General features: G+C 50.9%; 1 pseudogene; it reads left to right on the plus strand.

Annotated features, from left to right (window-relative positions):
* The first annotated feature begins 4,353 nt into the window (after window positions 1-4,353).
* Window positions 4,354-15,620, plus strand: LOC102423449 (annotated as a pseudogene).
* The last annotated feature ends 1,019 nt before the right edge of the window (window positions 15,621-16,639 follow it).

Consider the following 16,639-nt stretch of genomic DNA (forward strand, 5'->3'; position numbering starts at 1 on the left):
CCGGGACGGTTCACCCGCCATTTTGGAGGTCTTCGTGTAGGTCTCTGTCTTCCTGTACACCACTGCCCCCGAAGAGTAAATGATTTTATTTTTTTCTTCCCTCAACCTCAGCACCAAATCTATTATTACAATGTTCTGTGGGAGGACAGATAAGATGCATAAACCCCGGGCGCCCTGACCACTAGTCACGGGCCCGCCCGGATATGGATGGGCAGCGTCCAGTTTGAAGGGGTCAATTGGGAGGAGGGGGAGGGAGGGGGGTCTATATATATATATATATATATATATATATATATATATATATGACGCCCAGTGCATAAAATTTGTGCACGGGGTGGGGGGGGATGGCAGGGGTAGGGGGTTGTCCCTCAGCCAAGCCTGCACCGTCTCACAATCTGGGACTGCTGGCTCCTAACCACTTCTTGCCTGACTGCCTGATTGCCCCTAACCACTTCTGTCTGCCAGCCTGATGGCCCCCTAACCACTCCCCTGCTGGCCTGATTGACACCTAACTGCTCCCCTGCTGGCCTGATTGACACATAACCGCTCCCCTGCTGGCCTGATTGACACCTAACTGCTCCCCTGCTGGCCTGATCACCCCCAACTGCCCTCCACTGCTGACTTGTTCACCCCTAACTGCCCCCCCTGCTGTAGGCCCAGTCCCTCCCAACTGCCCTCCCCTGACGATCTGGTTGCCCCCAACTGCCCTCCCTGCCGGCCATCTTGTGAGGACATGGGGGGCCATCCTGTGATGACATGAGGAGAGGGAGGGAGTGCCACCTAGGCTTTTATATATATATATATATATATATATATATATATATATATATATATAGTACTTTCAACAATAAATATTTTAAAAAATAGGACTAAATAGAAGGCCTCCTAACCTGCAATCACCTCCCTCACCCTCAGCTCCCAGCACACTCACTCATCCATTTACAAAACAGCTCTGTCTGCAGTGAGAGAGGGAAATTTATGTCAAATTTGTATAAACACGTTTGATATGTTCTCTTTGACTACATCTCAGTGTATTCTGCATGTAGAATTGCTTTGTTTGCCATTCTTTTTAATCCAATTCTAATGTGGACCTTAGGGTGGCTTTCCCAGACTGTCACACATCACAATTAGAGAATTTTGAGTAAATTATGATTGTCTGTTTGCTAAATTAAAAGTGATATTCTCCTAGTTGCCTCTGTACAACTGCCCACAGTACTGAATTCCCACTGGGGTCTAGGGACAGAGTTTGTTCTCAAATCCAGGAACAGGAGTGATTTCTTCCCAACCTCACCAAGAAATTCTGACTTTTCCACATTAACAGAAACATATTTTCCCAAAGTAAGTGAGACACACTTTCTGGTCTGATTTCAGGGGTCTAATTTGCACTTAACATGCTGAAAAGCCTGAAATCCTGATGAGAGCAGTAGGTTGGGTTTAGGAATTGGGGGCACTGTTGTCTCTAAGAAGGGGAAGGTGTGTGCGGGAGCTCTGCGTGTCGTTACATAAGATAAAGACCAAGCTTGTCATTTCCAGAGAAGGGGACAATGGTGAGGCGGGCATCTTGTCCAGGAACTGGAATTGCTCCGCTGCAGCCGCCTCAGTTTATGGGAAATGCGGTCACTCACTAAAAGGGGTAGCTGTGGGCGGCACATCTGTGAGTGAGGGAGGGGAGTGCTTTCCCTGGAGGAACAGTCCCTTCAGAAGGTGAATGCGAGGTGGTCCGTGCAGTGGCTGAGCATGTGGGTCTGAACACTTCGCTGGGCTCAACCTGGAGGGCACCTTTACTGCCTGTGTCCTCGCGAATGTCCTCAACCGCCATCACGAAGGCATTTAGTTCATCGAGACGATGTGGGAATTAAACAAAAATCTGGTGCAAAGAAAGCCCCTGCATATCCTGGTACAGAGTAAAATGCTCAAATCGCTCAATAAACTTACTCACTTTGTATATTGAGGTATAATTGACATACGGCATTATATTAGTTTCCGGTGTACAACGTAAAGATTGGATATTTGTATAGATTGGAAATGACACCACAGTACGTCTTGGTAACATCTACACCACACGTAGTTACTAAACTTTTCTAGTGATGGGAACATTTAAGACAGTGGTTCCCAATGTGGGGCACATGCCTCACAGGGCTGCAATTTGATTTGTAAGGGGGGCAATTTGAGAATGAGTTATTGACAGTGAATGTTTTGCATTTCTTATGGTTCTGGTCACAATATATTTGTGACCAGAAAGTGTGTCACAAATATATTGTGACATATTTATGCATTTCAGTTCTCTACTAGAATTATGTTTTGAAACTTTATTTGCTATCTTTTCATATCACTTCATATTATTTTTTTAAACAATATCTTAGTGATTTCTCCCTCAGTACTTCAACTGTTCTTTCATTCTTTTATTTTTCTCTTTCATGGATGCCATGTTCTTTGAAAGCTTGTTTAGACCAAGTTAATGGCCTTTTAAGATTCCTCCACGTGAATAGGAGCTCACTTTTTGAACAATAGGAATCCTATGTCATAGGGAGCATCAGGGTTTTAGAGATGCTTAGGTGGGGCCTGGCCAAAGAAAGGTTGGGAACCACTGCTTTAAGATCTACCCTCTTAGATCTACCCTCATAGCTGTGTATGATTTGTGTATTTCTTAGCTGGAAGTTTGTGACTTTTGACCATCTTCCTCCATTTCACCCCCTCAATCGTAGTCATTTCGCTGCAGCATGGTCAATATCCTGTCACTAGACACATGCAGGCACGGGGAGGACTGCGTGTCAGAACTGGGGTGTGAGAGTTAACGCAAGACTTCAATGGACAGCGGTCCTTTCAAGTCCACTGAGGATCTGAGAGGTACATGTCTGTTAGTATAACGTGTGCTGATTATCTAACGTAGAACTAGATGTTCTAAATCACATGATGACATCAAAGGATGTACTTCCTAGCTTCCCATCAAGCTCCATTTCCTGAACACTCTGTAATAATTTCATTAGCAAAGCCTTCTTCTATCTTTTCCTAGAATAAAGCAAGAGCAGTTGACTAAAAGAGAGGACATGCCCCCAAGAAAATGAGAAAATCCTAACGCGGACCAGGAGTAAAGAACTGAATGCTTTTCACATGAAACACTAGCTATTCCAACGCAGAGCTGCTGGGCCAAAGGCTGGCTTTGAGTCCTTTCTCAGTCTCCCAGTCCCTTGAGCACTTTGGTTTGGACAGTTGGCTGATCACACTGGTGGGTTAAGTGCTGTCCAAAGGCACGTTCCCTCCATCCCACACAGATCGCCTCCTCTGGCCCCTTTCTCCAGTGTGTTCCGGAGGGGCCCTGAGCTCAGTGACAGCACCAGGAGAGAAGCCTGAAAAACCTTTCACTCAGGATAATTATTGAATAACTTTCCATTTCCTTCAGTGAGTGACACCTCTTCCCCCCTATAAAGAGTCACCGATTATACTCTCCAATCAGCAGCTACCAGCCTGTCATGTCATCAGTTACAAGGGGAACTGCTCCTCGAGGTGTCCACAAAATCACAGCCTTTCCCAGTATTGAAACACCTGAAAGATCACAGTGGCTTTAACTGTGAGAGGCTAAGTCATTTCCCCAAATCTGTAACACTAAGTTGAGGTACAACAGCAGCGAAATAAGCAGGTCAGAGCAAGACAAGTATCACATGATGTCACTCATATGTGGAATCTGAAGAACAAAATAAACTGATGAACAAAATAGATCCAGAGACATAGAAGCACAGAATAGACTGTTGAACCTCAGAGGGAAGGCAGGGGAGGGTGGGTAGGTGGGAAGAGATCAACAAAGAACTTGTAGGTGTGTATGCATAACACAGGGACACAGACAATAAGGTGGTGAGGGCCTGAGGTGGGGGTGGGGGTGGGGAAGGGCTAGCAGAGGTCAATGGGGCAAAAGAGGACATATGTAATACTTTCAACAATAAAGATTATTTTAAAAAGAACAAAATGGAAGGCCTCCTAACTTGTAATCACCTCCCTCACCCTCAGCTCCCAGCACACTCACTCATCCATTTGCAAAACTGCCCTGTTTGCAGTGAGAGAGACCAATGCTCCCCAAAGGCTCCAACTTGTGTGCTCATCACTGACCATCAGAGAGCTGCCTTACAATAGGGCCCAACACAGTGTTTCTGACACAACCAGACCAAACCTTTAAGCACTAAATCAAAGCAATGCTTTTAATGGAGGAAATTCTAAGTTCCAGAAGAGGACCTTTCTATTGAATCTCTGACCAGCAACTGGTGATGCTGTTCATCTGATGCTCATTGGTTCTCAGTACTGAGATGACCCAATCCAAGAACTAAGAAATGAGTGCCTCAGTTGGTGTTTTTGGGATGTCCATGGAGAAGGGTCACAGTCCTCACTGAGTGAGACCCCCCTGCTCCCTGCCCCTGTCCTCTCTGAGCTCCAGCATGGTGTGTCTGCGATTCCCTGGAGGCTCCTGGATGGCCACTCTGAAGGTGATGCTGATGGCACTGAGCTCTCCCCTGGCTCAGGCCAGGGACACTCCACGTAAGTGCACCTTGGGGGTGAGCTGTTGTGGGGGAGGAAGAAAGGGAATTAGCTTTGTCACTGTATCCAGGCCATGTCCATTAGAAAATGGTGGCATTTTCTTCAGTGGCCACCTGCCTTTATCATATGGATCCTTATTCTTTCCACCACAAAAGGGGCTGGTGCTCGCCACTATGAGTGTGCAAGGGGCTCCATGTATCTCAGCTGTTCTTCTCACCTCGCCTCCAGTAACCCTCCCCTGCCTGTGTCCCCTTCCATGGGGGTCTTGAGAGGATTGAGCAATAATGATCTCAGACTAATTCCCAGCCAGTGCTCAATTTATTGTATTGAGTTATCCCCAAAGGAAAGTTTCTCTGGCATTTAATGGGGAGTCAAAGGAATTAGAGGGTCTGTCTTTGAGGATCGTGTGTTCCGTCCGTCCTCAGCAGAATCTGTGATGCAGGTGCCTCTCCCTACTATGTGAGATGTATCCAGGGGCCTCCTCACCATCTCCTTTCCTTTCTTCATGATCCCCTAAAGAAAGAAAAAATTCAGAGCAATTATTGCTCTGAAATTATTGCCCCAGGTTACAGGCCATCAGTTGAAAGGTTTAGGGAGCTGTCCCTGAGGAAGTGACACTTGAGACACATGAGACCTGGATGATGAGAGATGCCACCCTGTGAAGATCTAGGGGACAAGTGTCCCAGGGAGAGGAAGAGGGAGAGGCCACAGTGTGGGAACGTGTTTGCCATGTTGAAGGGGCAGGAAGAAGGCTAGCGAGGCTGCAGCAGGTGAGCAAGTTGGGGAATGAGATTGACATAGGAAGAGGCTGGAGAAGACGTGAGACAAATCATATTGGGCCCTGACGGGCGGGTAAGAAGTTTGAATTTTATCTGAAGAGACATGGGAATTGCTGAGGGTATAAGGAGAGTCCATGTATATTTATTAAAAACAATAACCCCAGCTTCCAGGGGGGATTGGATTGCAGGGTTCACAAGAGGAGTCGGGGGGCCTTTGAGGAGCATGGAAGAGCCCCCAGGTGACAGGCTTGGGCTTCAGTTAGTGTGTGAGGCAAAGGCAGCAGGAAAGGGGAAGTGAGCAGATCTGGGGGAGATATTTCCACAACTTGTTATGGATGAAATGGGGGAGGAGTCACAATCCCTAAGGATTTTATCTTGAATAATTAGAATAAACTTGGTGGAGCTGTGTGTTGAGAAAGGAAAGACTGTGTAAGAAGTAATTTGAAGGGGGTCGTTAGGAATAAAGGTTTTGTGTGAGTTTGAAATGATTTCTTGACATTTGTGTGTAGCTGCCAAGAGGTCAGTTGAATACAGGAGCATGGAGTTCAGAGCTGGCCAGGGAAGTGGGTGTATGTGTTGATGTCATTGACACATGTACTGTGTTAAACTCCAGGGAAGTCGAGGAGGAAGAGAAGGAGGAGAGAGAGAGAGAGAGAGAGAGAGAAAGAGAGAGAGAGAGAGAAGAGGCCAAGGGCTGAGCCCAGAGGACCAAGGGCCAATGAGTCAGCAAAGGAGACTGAGAAGGGGTGCAGTGTGTTGAGGAAAACCGAGAGAAGGTGATGCAGGGCTGTGAGGAGAAGTAGGTTTTTCCAGGAGGGAGTGGCCAGGTGTGGTGAGAACTGCTAGGAGGCAGGGAAGTGAGGGCATGCAGAGAAGTGAGCACTGGGTTTGGTGGGTGTGAAGTTCACAGACAATGGAGTGTATGAGAAGGAACCTGATTGGACCGTTAAACAGAGGGCGAGAGCTGAAGACGTGAGGGAAGATTACAGTTGCCTCTGAGCAGCGACCTCAGGGAGACTGTGCGCTGGGGTCAGGAAGTCAGGGGACCTAAAGCACAAGAACAAAAGCACCTAAAGAGAAGCTGGGGGACTCGAGAACCAGAGATGCTCAGTTCTCACAAGGAGCCACGGGAGTGACCTTGAAGGCAGAGGTGACTGGTTATGAAAGCCACCAATTCCACAGCCACCGTTTATTAGTGACCAGAGCAGACAGTCACCACCTGGGGGTGAGGGTGGAGTCATCGACCAGACAAATCTGGTCCCTGCGGCATGGAGCAGCGTCACATGGGCAGTTACTGTGCACCAGGCCTGCATTTGAGTGTGTGACTCTCATAACCATCCTGTCTCACCTGCAGCAATTACAGATGTAATCACCCATGGAATCTGATTCAGAGAGTTTAAGTAACTTACCCAGAGTCACAAGGTTAATTGTAGAACCAGGTGACATAGTCTAGATCTCAGTATCCAGAAAGTTCCTCTCTTCTTTGTCAGCATAGTACTTTCATATTAGGTGCATGTATATCCTGTTATATACAGACACCAATGTTTCTGTCCTTGTGATCAAAATGATATCCTATCTAATAATAGAGAAACATGGTAATTAGCCATACCTCCCCTACCCTTCCCATTGGCTAATCAGGGCGATATGCAAATTATCTGCCAGCCAAGGTGGCGGCCGGCAGGCAGGCAGCTTGAAGCGAACAGGAGGCTTGCTTGCTTCAGTGACGGAAGAAGCCAACGTTCCCCGCCTGCCACTGCCGGGCTCTGAGCTTGCAGTTTAAGAAACATTGTTACAAATATAGAAGCTAAAAAAAACCTCAGAAACCTGCTTTCAGCCAGCCGGGCCTCAGAGCTGGAGTTGAAACACTGTTTCGATTATAGAACCCAAACAAACCAGATACCTGCTTTCAGCAGACGAAGTCTCAGAGCTGGAGCCAAGCCTCAGAGAGAAAGCTGGCTCTCAGTTCCAGTGACAGCCATAGAAGGTAAATAAATCCAAGAATAAAAAAAAAAAAAAGAAAAGAATAAAAGGAGAGGTTTGAAGCTTCATTCGCCCGCTAGCCTGAAAATGGCCCTCAGCTCCTCACCCAGACTGGCCAGGCACCCCAGTGGTCGACCCCCACCCTGAAGGGGGTGTGATCAGCTGGAAACAGCCATCATCCCCTCATCCAGGCTGGCCAGGCACCCAAGTGGGACCCCACCCTTATCCAGGACACCCTTCAGGGCAAACCAGCCGACCCCCACCCGTGCACCAGGCCTCTATCCTATATAGTAAAAGGGTAATATGCCTCCCAGCACCGGAATCAGCAGAGCCGCGAGTCCTCCCAAACCCGGGATCAGTGGAGCCGCGAGGCCTCCCGGCACCGGGATCAGCGTGTCAGGGGGAAGGGCCCAAACCCCCTGATTGCCCTGCAGCTCTGTGTGTGATAGGGGGCAGGGCCACAACCTCCCTATCCGCCCTGCTCTGTTTGTGACAGGGGAAGGCGCCCCAACCCCCTGATTGGCCCTGCTCTGTGCCTTATAGGGGAGAGCTCCTCAACCCCTTGATCGGCCTGCTCTGTGTGTGACAGGGTGCGGCGCCCCAACCCCCTCATGGGCCCTGCTCTGTGTGTGACGGGGTGGAGTTGCAACCTCCCCATCGGCTCTGCCCTGAGTGTGATGGGGGAAGTGCCCCAACCCCCTGATCGGCCCTGCTCTGTGTGTGACAGGGGGCGGTGCCCCAACTCCCTATGGCCCTACTCTATGTGTGACAGGCGGGAGCTCCCCAACCCCCTGATCAGCCCTACTCTGTGCGTGACAGGGGGTGGTGTGGCAACCTCCCCATCTACCCTACCTTGAGTGTGACAGGGGGTGGCGCCCCAACTCCCCACTCGGCCCTGCTCTGAGCCCAACCAGGGGTTGCACCTAGGGATTGGGCCTGCCCTCTGCCACCCAGGAGCAGGCCTAAGCCAGCAGGTCGTTATCTCCCGAGGGGTCCCAGACTGTGAGAGGGCACAAGTGAGGCTGAGGGACACCCCCCACCCCCGCCAGTGCACAAATTTTTGTTCACTGGGCCTCTAGTTTAGTGATAAAATGGATTAAAGACAATTGCCAAATGGTGATGAAGATATTATTTGCTCTAGGAATTTAAGGAATAGAAAGATCTTGTGAGCTTGCTTTCCTAGGCGTTATAAGAATTAAAATAGCAAGCTATTTATTGAGTGCTTAGATGATCAGCACCAGAAAGAATCACTATTTAATTCCACACTTAACAATATCCTGTGAGGAATACAGTATTATTAAATCTATTTTAGAGATAAAGAACAAGGCCCATGGGATTTATAATCTGACCCAGTGGGAGAGCTCATGTTCTAATTTAGATTCCTCATTCTAGAGCCTGGGCTTCTACCCCCACTGTGAACAGGGGCTTGGCTGGGTCTGACTTGAGCTGAGATTTCTGATGTTCCCATGTGCCAGCGTGTGTCTCAGGGTTGGGGGCAGCAGGTGCAAGGGCTGCTAGTTCCAATATACAGGAGGAATTTACATCCATTTTGTATTTACACCTTGAAAAGTTCCCTATGGGCTCACACTATGTGCAGACTGCCGTGGGCACGTGAGGAACTCAAGGGAGTTTAAGTGCCCTCCTCAGCCTCAGATTCCATCAGCGGGTGGGTTGTGTTGCCAAAGGAAACATAGAATGCCCGATTTAAGCTGAATTTCAGAGAAATAGCAATTACTTATCTTAAATACAAATGTGCTGGGAATTGTGTATTTTTATTTGCTTTATCTGGAGGCCTTTAAGTTGGGCCCATTAGCCTGGCCTGATAGTGTTCACCAAACAGGCTGCAGTGAACAGCAACTCACACATGTTTATTTTCAACCTTCTCAGGTGTCAGGAAGGTGCTGGAGAATTTGTGAATAGTAAGACCTGGTCTGAGCAGAGTGCCCTCCCCTCTGCCATCATTTCTACGTGAAGGTCTCCATCTAAAGTCTGGGACCTGCTCCTGTTTGTAATCTGTCTCTGTGAGGGGGTCATCTTAGCTGCTCCTCTTCTGAGGGACCTGCCTGTAGAAATGAGAGTCCACATCTGGCCAAGGCTGGTAACCTGATGCCTCCTGGTATTACTGGGAGCAAGAGGCGGTTAGAAAGTGAATTAGTTGGGACTCTGAATGGGAAACAAATGGCTGTGGCTGTAACTTCTATTGAAGACAAGCAGTGGGCCAGAGGCCTGGTGATTGGGTGGCAACACAAAGAAACAGGTAGATCTTGGTTCTGAACAAATCCACTTTCCTGGAAAAATAGTCTCACTGGAACCAGATTCCCAAAGAATATAAATGTCATGTAGACCTAGACTTTCCACAGAGATAATATTGGCTGAATTTTTATGTTAATTCCCAGCTGCTGCATAATCAACAGTGGCTTTTGCACCCCAGATTTTTCAGATGGTTCATCACCCCTTCCACCACTTCCCACCCCTGGGACGTCTGCAATATGTAAAGCCATGTTTGGTTGTCACAAGTGGGGGGGCAGGGGGGAGGGTTTCTCTGACAACTGGTGGGGATCCCGTGTGCAGAACACCCACCCCAAGCACAAAGAATTTTCTGGTCCAAATGTCAGTAGTGCTGAGGTTGAGAACACAGCTGGACACTGGCTGTTTCTAAAAATTCTGAACTTACGCCTTATACACACACACTCACCTTCCAATGCAGCTCTTCACGGTTTATTAAGAAAAAAATTAGACAGTTACATAAATTCACCACTTTCTTATTGAACCCATTCAATCACTTGAAGTTTAAAACCTTCCTTTTTACTTTGCCTTCTGCGATGTTTGTCCAAACGCCATGAGTTGTGGTCACTCATCTCTGCTGACCTTCCACGTCTCTCCTCCATGAGTCGTGCATCGTGGGGAGCCCCCTGTCCTCAGTCAGGGCCTCCCATTTCTGCAGGGACTCTCTCCACACCAGCGATGGTGTCAGAGCTTCCATCCACCACCTGCTTTAACCACAGGTGTGCTCTGTTCTCTGCGCTTCCTGGGTTGGACATGCAGGAAAGAGAGGGCTCCCTATTGGGGTTAGGGTGTAACCCCTGAACCTCCTCAGTGCTCTCCCTTACATGCAGCAGAAGCCCCCTAACTCACCCCAGGCTCTCAGCACCCGCCTCCTCCAGGCTCCTGTCCCCTCCCCCCCACTGTCTGGGCTCAGAGCCTGTTCCCTGGGTTCCCAGGAGGCACATGGGTTCTCTCAGGCTTTGCAGGTGGCATTGCCTTCACCTGAGATGTGCCTCCTGTTATGGGGCAACCCGTAAGAGACGACCACCAGAGCCAAAGGGTAGAATTTAGGAGCCTTTATTAGCTGGCCAGCAACTGCAGTTACAGCACCCCGCCGTAGCAAGGACCGAACTGCAGCCCCGACCAGATGTAGAAGTAAGCTTTTATTCACAAAAACCACAAACGGTTGGCTGAACACACACAAAGTTCGTCGCTCCATTTCTCAACACAGGTCACAGACTCATACCTTTCAAAGGCCACAGGTTCATGCCTTTGGAATGTTACAGGCTCATACCTTAGAAAGGTTAGGCACTTCACCCCTGGCTAAACCGTGACCTGTTTGTAAAAAATGTTAAGAAGGAGCTGTGGTCTTTGCAACAGAGCCAGAGACTGCAATGACCTAATTTAACTGTAACCTTCTATTGTTCCTAATCCCTGGGGCATTTATTACACCTCCTTCCCCCAAAAAAGCGACCTTCCCCCACATCCTGTCACTCAGAGTCCCTAGCCCCGCCCCTGATGGGACTTGGCCCCCTTTCCTGCCATCTCCCTCCTGTGTGGATGCCCCTGTGGTTGGGCTGTGATGGGCACTTTGGTGAATTCTAAGCTGCAGAGCTGAGGGCGATGCCCGGTTTCCTCCCTGGGTCCCGGGCAGCTGGGGCCTGGATCGAGGTCCCCTGCCCAGGGGGTGACAGGAGGAGGCGGGTGTGGGGAGGGGAGAGGCTCAGGGTGAGGGGGGGCGTCTAGGAGGAGGCGGTGATGGCACAAGTCCTCCCCAGCCTGGAGCCCGGAGCCCGCGGGGCAGCCCAGTGGGTCCCCAGTAGCTGAGGTTCCCAGGGGTCACCCTGCCCTGCGGCCTCCCAGCCCCAGAGGAGGGGCCCGGGCGCTGGCAGTGGGGGTGCCGGGGCCTGTGTCCCCACCACCTGGTGCCCTGCACTGGGCGACGTCGCTATCGTGTCTCACCCGCGTGAGGTGACCGGTCCTTCTTGTCCCCGCAGCGCATTTCCTGGAGCAGGTTAAACACGAGTGTCAGTTCTCCAATGGGACGGAGCGGGTGAGGTACCTGGAGAGATACATCCACAACGGGCAGGAGGACTTGCGCTTCGACAGCGATGTGGGGGAGTTCCTCGCACTGACTGAGCTGGGGTGGCCAGATGCTGAGGACTGGAACAGCCTGGAAGGCGAACTGGAGCAGAGGCCGGGCCTACGTGGACACGTTCTGCAGAGAGGCCTACAGGGTGACAGGATTCCTGATGCAGCGGAAAAGTGAGCGCGAGGGGGAGTAAAGGGTGGGAGGAGGGAGGGGTGGCGTGGTAGGGTGTGCACACAGGGCTGTGAGGAGCACCCCTGAGGGGCCTGAGGGCGGCTGTGGGGACCCTGAGTCCTGTCCTGTGTAGGGCGTTTACAGGGGTGCCCAGTCCTGTCCAGTGGGGGGAGGGTTTGGGGAGCAGCGTGGAGGGTGGGGGAGGTGGGAGGAGGGAGTAGGTCTGTCTTGGCCAACCCCCCCTGACCCTGAGCCCCTGGAATAGGGGTGCTGGGTGCACAAGCCTTTCCCTGGGCAGAGGGTCAGGCTGGGTGTGAGGGGCGGGGCCTCCCAGGCACCTCTGGCCTCTCTGAGCTCCTTTCAGGTCTCAGTGTCTTGTTCCCCCCTCAGTGCCCTGTGTTTACAGAGGGGGTGATGGGGAGCCAGGGTCTAATTGTAATTGTGTTACTTAACACACTGATGTCACATCTACCCAGGCTGACAGCATTTAAGTCATTACATGTTAACTGTTTAGAGTTCTGACAATTTACTTTGCATTCTGTTTTAATCTTATTCAATATTGCCAAACACTCAGGTGAAAAATTGTTTTTGACTTTAAATTTGTCCTTCTTTGATTTCTAAGGTTCTTGAACATTTTTCATGTACGTGTTGGCTAATGGCTCTTCCTCCTCTAGGAATGGCCTATTGTCCCTCATCCCTGGGGTCCAGGCCTTTTTTCAGTGATTTTCCAGGTTCTCTAGGCAGCAAGATGGACACTTTGCTAACATTGATGCAGAATTTTCTCCAGCTCCTGGCTTGTGTTTTGATTCTGTTTTATTACTTTCCATGTGAGGAATTTAAACATCTTTAAGGTAATGAAATACACTCAGAAGTCGCTAGCAATGACTTGCCATCAATCTTAAATCTACCCTTTTGAGGTCCAGTAAAAATGTTTCCCCCAGGTTCCTCCTACTCTTCAATCTTTCCTCATACTCCTCCTCCTCCTCCCGCTCCTCCTCCTCCTCCCCCTCCTCCTATTCCTCCTCCAAATCTGTATTTATTGGGTCTGATGTCAGGCAGGAAGTACATGCATTAATGAATCCCAGACCCTGCCCTGAGCTCAAATGTCAGCTTGAAAAGAGAGACAATTATAAAATGTCAACAATCCCAATAACAGGTCGGCTTCTTTTGAGAAGGAGCGGGTTGCTCAGGGAGTGTCACTGTGAGTGTTATAATGATGCTGCCCTGCTCCTCCCTCTCCCTCAGGACTCAGCCCCCGGAGCTAGGGAGTCACCACCTTTCCTGCTTCCAGGGGAACCATCTCTGTGCTCTCAGGTGTGATCGCGTTCCCAGGACTTCACACCCTGAGTCCCATCTCCCCAAGCTGTTCCCCAGTTTCTCACCATGACTTTCCTTATGTTCTCTCTCCATATGTGATAAACAGCTGACATAGAGTGACGGCTATGTTCCAGCCGCTGTTTTACATATTTCAGGCCCATTGGTCCTCATATGTCCTTAAGCGGTGAGTTAGTATTACCACCCCCTTTGCAGGTGAGGAGCTGAGCAGAGAGGATCTCCCAGGATCACCCAGTAAGAGGCACAGCCTGGATGTGACCAGGCAGCCCTGCTCCAGAAATCACGCTGGAACTCACACACTCTGTGCCTCGCAAAGATTTGTAAACACTTCATTCAACAATGAGTAACTGTTTCCAGATGCGAAAAATCCCCCAAATTTCCTCAACGTCTCTCAAATCCAGTGGCCTGGGCTTAGGCAGAGATTCAAGGCCCATGGCACTACCTCCTGCTGGGCCACAGGGCGGGTTTGAGGGGGGCCTGCCAGGGCCTGGAGCCTGGGACTGGAGATAAGGCTGAAGGGGGGCAACCATGGGGCCTGCCTGTCCTGCTCACGTCTCCCTCCGCCTTCTCTGTCCCAGCTGAGCCCACAGTGACCGTGTATCCTGCAAAGACCCAGCACTTGCAGCATCACAACCTCCTGGTCTGCTCAGTGAACGGCTTCTATCCGGGCCCCATTGAGGTCCGCTGGCTGCGCAACGGCCAGGAAGAGGAGGCCGGGGTGGTGTCCACGGGCCTGATCCGGAACGGGGACTGGACCTTCCAGACCCTGGTGATGCTGGAGACAGTTCCCCGGAGCGGGGAGGTCTACACCTGCCAAGTGCGGCACCCCAGCAGCACCAGCCCTGTCACCGTGGAATGGAGTGAGACGCCCTCTGACCTCACACGCCTCCCCCCACAGGAGCCTTTGCTTGTCCCTGCGGGTCAGGGTCCCCTCTCCCCACACCCCGTTTTCCTTTGCTCGTGTCTCTCCTTCAGCACAGGCCACAGGGTAGCCCTGTGATCGCTTCTGTGGACACCATAGCCCTGGGAGGCCGCCGTGCCTGCCTTGCTCTGAATTTCCCACACTATCCCCTCATGGTGCCCCTTGGCGCTGGGCACCATCCCCTGATGGAGGGGCGGGTGCTTCTGCCTGTGCTGAGCTGCCCACTGTGATCTGGAAAGAGGCACGTCCTCCACAGCGTGGGGACCTTCCTTCAGTGGGAGAGCCCCGTCTGCTCTGCCGTCTGCGGCTCTGTCACCCGGGCCAAGTCCTGGAAGTCACCGAGCCCCGGGCTCCGCAGCCCTCAGAGGCTGAAGCAGTGGCCTTGGGTCGGGAGTGAGGGGACCTGAGGCCAGAGCCTGGGCCTTGTACCTGCTCAGTGTGACCTCAGTCTCTTTTGTGGAAATAGATGTTGTTCTGCTTCTTCTAGGGCAGCTCTCCCCCAAGCTCTCAATCTCAGGGTCTCCGTTAGAGAAGTTGCTTTGGGCTAAAACCCACTGAAACCAGCTTCTTCACCCAGGAGCCCCGTCTGGATCCGCACAGAGCAAGGTGCTGAGTGGAGCCGGGGGCTTCGTGCTGGGGCTGCTCTTCCTCGGGGCGGGGCTGCTCATCTACTTCAGGGCTCAGAAAGGTAAGGAGCCTGCTGGCAGCCGAGGCCCCAAGACGGTGGGGAGAACTGGGGCTTTGCTGGGTGAGCTCTGGGTATGGCAACGCCATAGAAGCCTCTCTTTCCCTGTCGGTCTCACATTCCCTGGAAATGCAGAAATAACCAGTTCCCGGTTCTCAGGGTGGAGACATGAGGAGTCATGGATGTGGGGGTAGAGAGGGGTTAACACGCACGGGAATTTGGGTGCAGATCCTGGGGCACATGGAGGAGCAGGCCCTGCGGTCACTAACATGACACTGGATGTGACAGCTTCGGGGCCACTGCTCTCAGCTTCTGCTCTTGTCCCTGCTCTGGTGTCAGCGGGTGGGGGTGCTGCTGGAGAAGCTCAGGTGGCCTGGGCGGGGACCCTGTGTTTGGGGACACACTTACCTTCATATCTTTTAAGTAGCATCTTCCTTCTCTTCCCAGGACACTCTGGACTTCAGCCCACAGGTAATGCTCTTTAATCCTCTCTCAGGGACGCATTCGGTTTCCCTAGAACAGAAGGTGCAGGGGACGAGCCAGGGGACAGATAGCGGGGAGCCTGGGTGTGGCTCTGGCAGCTGCTTACACTGCAGGGTCTCCTCCCGCCTGGTGAGAGGCAGCTCTAAAGCAGCTTTGGCTCCTGTGGCCTCTGAGCATTTCATCTCACTTGGGAGCCACAGCAGGAGGCCTGGGAGGGCTGCGCCCCTGCTGGCTGGGCCTGGAACAGCACTGTCCTCTGTCTGCAGGACTCCTGAGCTGAGGTGGCCATGGCGACAGGGGCAAGAAAGAACCTTCTGTCCCTTCACAGCCTGAAGAGGTTTCCTGCTGGGCTCTCACTCCACAAGGAGAGCCGCCTTGGACTCTGGCTGCATCCTGGCTCTTGACTCCCCAGCAGCTCCTCCCTGCTGGTTCCTGCCCGCCCTGGACCTGGAGGCCCCAGTGTTGACTGCAGAACCTTATCACCATCCCTCCCTGTCCCTGTGAGTTCAACCCTCGCTGTCTGATAAGCACTTTAGCTCACCTCAGCCCACATTTCTTTACAAAATGTTCCTCTATTAAATATGGAGTGAAATCATCTGGCTCACAGGCTTCAAGGGCAGGAAGTAGGAAGAAAAGCTTTCCTTGTTCCCGTCCTGCTTTTCATGAGTTTTCCCTCCTGGTTCCTGAGCCAGGAGACAGCCTGCCATGGACCTGAACACGGTGGTCTCCAACGTGGGTGTTTCTCAAAGACAAGCACACAGGTTCCCTTGCCCATGGGATACTGAGAGGGGACAGCAAGTATAAGAAACGCAGACAAGCCCAGCTGGTGTGGTCAGTGGTTGAGTGTCAACCTATGAACCAGGAAGTCACCATTCAATACCAGTTCAGGGCACATGCCTGGGTTTCTGGCTCAATCCCCATTGGTTGGTGTGCAGATGGCTGCTGAGCAATGATTCTCTCTCATCATTGATGTTTCTATTTCTCTCTCTCTCTCACTCCCTTCCTCTCTGAAATCAATAAAAAATATTTCTTTTTTAAAAAGAAAAGAAAAGCAGGCCACTTGTAAGGATATGATGTCTTCACTGTTTCTATAATCATGTTCTTTTCACTCTTTTTCTCTAATTTTTTAAAAGAAGGTTCCTAAACCTGGTACCTCTTGAAGTCCCCTTTTAAAGTATTAGTCTTTTTTTTTTAATCTTTAAATTCTTTATTAGTTAAGGAATTACAAATGTGTCCATATCCCCCCCTATTAACCCCCTTCCCCCCCACCACCACTCATGCTCTCATCCCCCTGTTGTCCATGTCCATTGGTTTGGCTTATATGTATGCATATAAGTCCTTTGGTGGATCTCTTCCCCTTACCCCCTCCCTCCCCTACTTTCCCTCTGGGGATTAATAGTCTG

This window comes from Myotis lucifugus, unplaced genomic scaffold (genome assembly GCF_000147115.1).
Source record: "Myotis lucifugus unplaced genomic scaffold, Myoluc2.0 scaffold_697, whole genome shotgun sequence".
NCBI classification, from domain to species: Eukaryota; Metazoa; Chordata; class Mammalia; order Chiroptera; family Vespertilionidae; genus Myotis; species Myotis lucifugus.